A 7,047-nucleotide genomic window follows, 5' to 3' on the forward strand; every position below is an offset into this window, starting at 1 on the left:
TGCTGCTGCTTTGCTGCTATATGTCAGTAAAACTCTCCTGTCGTATCAGCCGTGTGCTCGCAGCGTGCACTCTTCAATATCACGCGCAAATGCAGCGCGCCCTGTATCACGCAAAAGAAACTACGAGCATGTACGTCGTGTTCTGTCGTCAATTAAGTATTGAAATAACCAAAAGGGAGATTAAAACTGCGTCATTTTTCATTATTAATATTCTAACATTTTATCAATATTGCAAAGCCATCAAAACTGACTCGTGTCATAAAAAAATATTTTGTGACCAAAAATGTGAAAAATACATCTAGCCTAAATGATCGTTCTTGACATTCTTTTAACTATAAGCAACCCAGTTTGTCTAGATCTGTAATATTATTTCCTTTGTATAATGAGCTTGTCTTTGTTTTAAATTATATTGTATTTTTATTGTGAGTGTGAACTGCTGCACAGTCGTGTGAGTTTCATGTAAATTAGGGCGGGCTTAAGCGTTTGGTCCGCTAGTTCTAGATTGACAGATACTCCTCTAGCCAATCAATCGAAGAGGGGAGTTGACGTCACACTAATGCGACTCGTGGTACAAGCTGTTTATGTTTGTACAATTTCTTCAATTCCATTATAATATACTAAAATGTTATTTTTCTAATACTTTTATATACTGTTCAATTTCTTATTTGTGCTTTGATATGTGCATTTATTAAATTAATTATTTTCGCTTGGCATACCAGCGTGATTGCGTCACCGCCATAGACTGTAAAAAAATAGGTCACCGCACACTTCAGTGGGTGGTGCGCGCCCGTGAAGCACTTCATTCTGAGTAAATATAACAACAAAGAAGCACTGCTGCACTCTCTTTTATTTCATTTTTCTTTAATCATTATACTCCTTTTCAGGAGTGCTACACTTACAAGGGAAGACGGCAGTTCAATTTAACTTTACAAAGACTTTCAAGCAGTAAAGCTATCTGAACTCTGGACATAAATAATTATTTTTTTTTGAGATACATGAGAATGTTAATGTGCACACTGGTAATTGGTGTTAAACAATACTACACTGTAAAAACTAAAGGAGCCTCAAATATCCTGTTGGATACTCAAGGAACTTCAAAATGTAATTTAGGTGCCTCAAAGCTCTTTCTCCTATAGTAGGGTTACTGGAGGAGCATTGACAATATTTGAGGTTCTTGCTGGAACTTATGGGATCCTTTAAGCACTTTGTATTTAGTTCAGAGGTTCTGGAGTCACCTTTTCATTACCATGAGACCTCGAAGTGCTTTGGGGGAAAATAGAGGAACTTGAATGTGATAAAAGGGTTACTGGAATATCTTTTAACATTTAAGTGGTTCCTGGAAGATCTCTTATGTTAAAGCCAGCATCTGGAGGAACCCAATGGTTCAGTGAGGCCAGAATAAGATTATTATTATCCTATTATTATTATTATTATAGGCTACTTAAGTTTGATTCAGTATACATACCCAGGTGAAAAAGACGTACTATTAAATGCATTAAAAATGTACTTGAGTGTTTTTAGTAGACCTACAATACAAATATACTTTAATGCATTTTAATATATTTAACAGTAGCCTACGTCTTTTTCACTTGGGTAGCTTACATTTATTTAGTATAGGCCTATTTTATTAAGTAATTTAAACCTTAAACAACAACACTAAATAATAATAATATTAATAATATGAAGAAGAACCAGGAGGAGAGAAGTTTTATTCTGTCACGAAACTGCTGCTATTCCTCCGCTGTCGTCGCTTCAGTGATGCTCGCGCTGCTCGCGCGCAACAAAGCTCAGCTGATCGACGTCATCGGGTTTGAAGTAACGGCTCCTCTCATCAAAGCTTCCGCCATTTGTTCGGCTCTCCGTTACAAGGTTTGTAAACTCGCCAAATAAATATAAATACAGAGTCTACTTACTATATATTCAAACACACACATATATAAACTAAATGTATTATACATTACTACGTTTTTACAGTGTTTACCATTTGTTTATTGCACAGTATCTGGTATGAAGGTTTTAGCCGCGATGCTAACTACGTTGATCTAATGAACAAATGGAAATTATTGATTTAGTCATTCAATTCAACATATTCTGTACAACTGTGTCTTCAAATTGCTGATATAGCCTAACTAATTTATTTCGTCATTGGCGTTTGTTATGAATAACAAAAGCAGGTTAATATAGTTTGGTCTATTTTTATAGCCTAAATTTACTGCTACAGGTGCCCTCATTCTCTCAAATACCATTTTAAAGCCATTTACTGGTCAATAAATATTATGTTGTGAATAATCAGCTTTGTTCTTTTGTTTCCCCAGAACAACCATTACATTTCTAAAATGATCTGAACATATCAGTGGCAACATTGAATTACAGTAAGTTACCTGCACCACATGCAAGTACTTTATTACTATGAACTTTCTCTGTGTGAAATTGTATTGTTTGACTGTGTACTTGTGTTTTTTAATCAGTTATTCTCTGAAAATCTTCCCTCATGCTCTCAAATCTCAATCATGTTACTCAGAAAAATAATATCACAGGTTTGGTTCACAAATAATGCTATGCATTTTGTCTTATATCTTTATCATTTGCATTTGAATATAAGACATTTTAACTCTGAATTATAACTTCAAGTTTAGTATTTTTCGACAAAAAAAAAAAAAAAAAAAAAAAAAAAGGAAAAAGCTAGGATATTATATGGCTCCAGAAGACTTACAACACAACCCATAACACATGAGTTGTGAACTCATTGATTATTTTTAGGATCTTTTCTGGGACATTTTTGGAGCTTAACCATTTTTACATAAATTGTTGCATTGAATTGAACTAGACAAGTGTACATAAGAATGGTTTCATGAATGATTTACACAATTTTTTCTGCTTGTGTTTCATGCAGTGAAACTGAATGGTGACTGGGGTTGCATTATGCCTTAGATCTGCTTTTGGGTTCCACAGACAGAAAGTCAAACAGGTTTGGAACATCACAAAGCTGAGGAAATTATTTAAATTTCACAACTATCACTTTAATAACATTACTAACAGTAAATTTTGTACTTTGCAGGGATCTCGGTAAGCTGAAATACAAGTTTGAACAAGAATAAAAATCCTCCTGTAGACCTGAAAATCACTGAAGTGCCTGGACCATCCACCAGAAAAGAGGGAAACCAGACGGAAAACGAATCTGCTGTACCTTTTCACTTTTCTAACTCTTTAAGTAGGCTACCTCACACCAACTTGGTCCCATAGTGACATTTTTGACCACAAACGAAATTGCTGATCGTGTGGATTCTTATTGAAATGACTGGAATTCACCAGTGAACATTCACAGAACAACAGATAATTTTACTGCACCTTAATACTGTTTCCGGGTCGAAGCCTCTACTTCCTCTATCTTGTTTCATGAGAATACTCAACAACCATTTATGAACACTGTTGATTCAAGTCACACATTTAAGCTTTTCAAAAGCTATAGTGAACATTACAGTCTCCAGTCTAATGGCATCCCAGACTTCACATTTTATGATTCAAAATAGCTGAATAACTAACCATCTGAGATTTCGGTATAGAGATAAAGGTTAGGATCATAATTTTCAGGAATATTACAGCACAATGAGCACTTGCATATTAGCACTGTTTGTTGTTTGTTTTTGGCATCTGATAGAGTTTTGGACTTGGACCATCGGACTGAAACACAAATCTTTTTAAAGTTAAGTAAAGATGGACATTTTTAATTAGTCAAAATGTAATTTTTTTACATTGATTTATTTCGTGGAACATATGTGTTTCCATGCATTTTGTTGATATGTCTTTTCTTGTTTATCTATTGTATATACATGGTTGATTATTCATGTTGCTTATGTATTATACTATTTTTTTGTGTATTCATTGATATTAATCTATAGTTATCTTTTTTTCCCATGTGCATGGAAGTGTATGTATAAAAATGAATATCAAATATGTAATAAACAATTCTTATTTTGTATTTGGTTCAATTTGTTTATTATAATAGAAGTCAAAGGTAACCATAGTAACACCATGAAATTAAATATTAAAAAAAATGAAATTTGGTTCCTGGAGGCACCCAAAGTGGTTCCACACAGTGCCTTATATAAGAGTTCCTCAGGAAACCTGTGTGGTTCCTCAGAGAACCGGCCCTTTTTAAAGGGTGCCTAGAGGATCTACAGACGGTTCCGCCGGTGTGGCGAAGTGAAGAACCCCAAAAGGTTCCTCCAGGCACCTTTTATTTTTACAGTGTACTTGGCTCATGATGTCAATATGCTAAGGCTGCTGTAAGCGAAACATCCTGCAATTATGAAACACTACAATTCGTTGCAAAAACTAAGTTAAAAACGGCCATTGTCTGAAGACTTTAGGACTTTGACCTGTCGCCGCTACGCATTGCCTACCTTTTTTTATTAACCTCGCCAAATTTGACAAGATTATTGAAAATGATTGTGTTACAGAGAAGATATAGAGAAACCAGTTGAATTTAATACAGTGATTTATTACAAACTTACTGTGTTTACATACATAGCTACATAATTGCATATTACTTTAGAATTAATGTTTTAAATATAGCTTAAAATTTGAATACAGCAACATCTCCATCAGCGATAGGTAACGTTGTTTCTCTAGTGCCGGTGTCCTGCAGAGTTTAGCGTCAACTCCGATTAAAAACCTCACCTGTCTTAAATATCCTAAAGACGATGATTAGCTGGTTCAGGTGTGTTTGATTAGGGTTGGAGGAGCTAAACTCTGCACCCAGGACCGACATTACACATCCTTGTTATTGATTAAATATGAAAGTAAAACGGCCAGTAGGTGGTGGCTGCTCGGAGAAGATCGACGCTCGCGGTGCCAGGTCAAGTGCATTAGAGGTGAATGATGGATCATCAGACAGGCATAACTGTAACAGGTCGTTGTTAGGATGACGAATTTAACTATACCATATTGCCAGGTATACGTATACCGGCAACAGTTTGAGTTGCAGGCACAAATGCAGTTTAAAGGTGTCCTGTTGATGGTCGTCTTCCCCTGTATAACAAGTAAGCATCAGTAGCCACTAGTCGCATTGGTGTGACGTCAACTCCCCTCTTCGATTGATTGGCTAGAGGAGTATCTGTCAATCTAGAACTAGTGGACCAATGGTGACGCTTAAGCCCGCCCTAATTTACATGAAACTCGAACTGCAACATTTGGAAGAGCAATATGGCGACAAATCAGTGCCAATAATAAACGAGTGCACAACTGATGCTAGCGCGCGGTAAATGACATACGCGAGAGGATAACAGATCTACACGCGAAGAAACGGGAACTCGCAAGCTCATTCAAACCCTGCGCGCGCGCATGACATCATCTCTGCACGCAATACAAGCCCTCGCGCGCGCGCATGATCATTCCCCACGCGCTCGCGCTTGATCTGCTCTCGCCTGCTGCTTTTGCTCGCTCGAACACTTTTATTTTTGGCAGTAGAGGGGCGGGACTTACTGTTTTAATAAACTCAAATGTCATTGGTTACTTTTCCCCTTTTACAGAAGTCAGTTGCGATTGGACGCCTGTCCAATGACTCGTAATTCACTTGACTTGAGACATGAGACAAGTTCATTTATTTCAGTAATTCAACTTACAAGGTGAAACTAATATATTATATAGACTCATTACCTGCAAAGTGAGATATTTCAAGCCTTTATTTGTTAGAATTTATCAAAGATAAATTATAAGATTATGGCTTACATACAGTTTATGAAAACCTTTTCACAATATTCTAATTTTGAATTTTTCTAATTTTGAACTTTTGCACGATGTTCTAACTTTTCGAGTTTCACCTGTATTTGCTGTATATCACCACTACATTACCACTATACTCCCATTCATCACTATTTACGTTTACCCAATCAAAATTATATTGGTTCTTGTCACGGATCGCACAAGGAAGAGGGCAAAGCGGATCCAAAGTGCAGTGACGAGTTTATTATATAGGGCAATCCAAAATCATAGTCAAAACAGGCAGGGTTCAAAGTCCAGACAGGCAATACAAAACAATAAACAGGCTACAGGCAAGAAACACGGGAACACAAGCGAGGTGACATAAAACAACGATCCACACAGAACATGAGACAAACAGGGCATTAAATACAAGAACAACGAGGGAACAACGAGAGACAGCTGGGTGATTAAAAATACCAACACCTGGGTGTAATCACGCAGACAGGGATAGTGGGACATGTAGTTCCTGTGAATGACACCGTGGGGAAAAGGAGGACATCTAGTGGATACCCGGGGAAACACAACCAGACACTGTGACATAACCCCCCCTCTACGGAGTGGCTCCCAGACACTCCAAGACAGGACACGGAACAAAACAAGAGTTCAGGAGGGAGGTGGCACGGTGGAGGATCAGGGGGAGGGACGGGGGGCCAGGTCCATGAAGGGAAACAGAAACAGGGGGTAACAGACTCAAAGGGGGCCAGGGTGACACAGACAGTCCAACGGCCGACCAGGGCGGAGACGACAGTTCATCGAGGGGCCTGGACAGAGCCTCGGGCGGCCAGGGCGGAGACGACCCCTCGGGCGGCCAGGGCGGAGACGACCCCTCGGGCGGCCAGGGCGGAGACGACCCCTCGGGCGGTGTAACTGACACCAACGGCTCCGGCTCTGGAACTGGCACCACCGACTCGGGCACTGGAACTGGCACCACCGGCTCGGGCACTGGAACTGGCACCACCGGCTCGGGCACTGGAACTGGCACCACCGGCTCGGGCACTGGAACTGGCACCACCGGCTCGGGCACTGGAACTGGCACCACCGGCTCGGGCAATGGCACTGGCACCACCGGCTCGGGCAATGGCACTGGCACCACCGGCTCGGGCAATGGCACTGGCACCACCGGCTCGGGCACTGGACCTGGCACCACCGGCTCGGGCACTGTAACTGGCACCACCGGCTCGGGAACTGGCACCACCGGTTCGGGAACAGACACCACCGGTCCAAGTGTGTGCGTAGCCCACACACACCACATGGCTGTGGCCATAATGGCCAGTGTCGCGGTCA

At 40.0% G+C, this 7,047-nt stretch overlaps 1 long non-coding RNA gene across 1 annotated transcript; it reads left to right on the forward strand.

Moving 5' to 3' along the window:
• Positions 1 to 1,817: 1,817 nt before the first annotated feature.
• Positions 1,818 to 3,805, forward strand: LOC308693678. The gene is made up of 4 exons (XR_014030502.1): positions 1,818 to 1,869; positions 2,316 to 2,372; positions 2,894 to 2,968; positions 3,059 to 3,805. It is a non-coding gene; the product is annotated as an uncharacterized lncRNA (long non-coding RNA).
• Positions 3,806 to 7,047: the final 3,242 nt, after the last annotated feature.

Source organism: Scardinius erythrophthalmus, assembly GCF_964197995.2.
Source record: "Scardinius erythrophthalmus genome assembly, chromosome: 7".
In the NCBI taxonomy this organism is placed as follows: Eukaryota; Metazoa; Chordata; class Actinopteri; order Cypriniformes; family Leuciscidae; genus Scardinius; species Scardinius erythrophthalmus.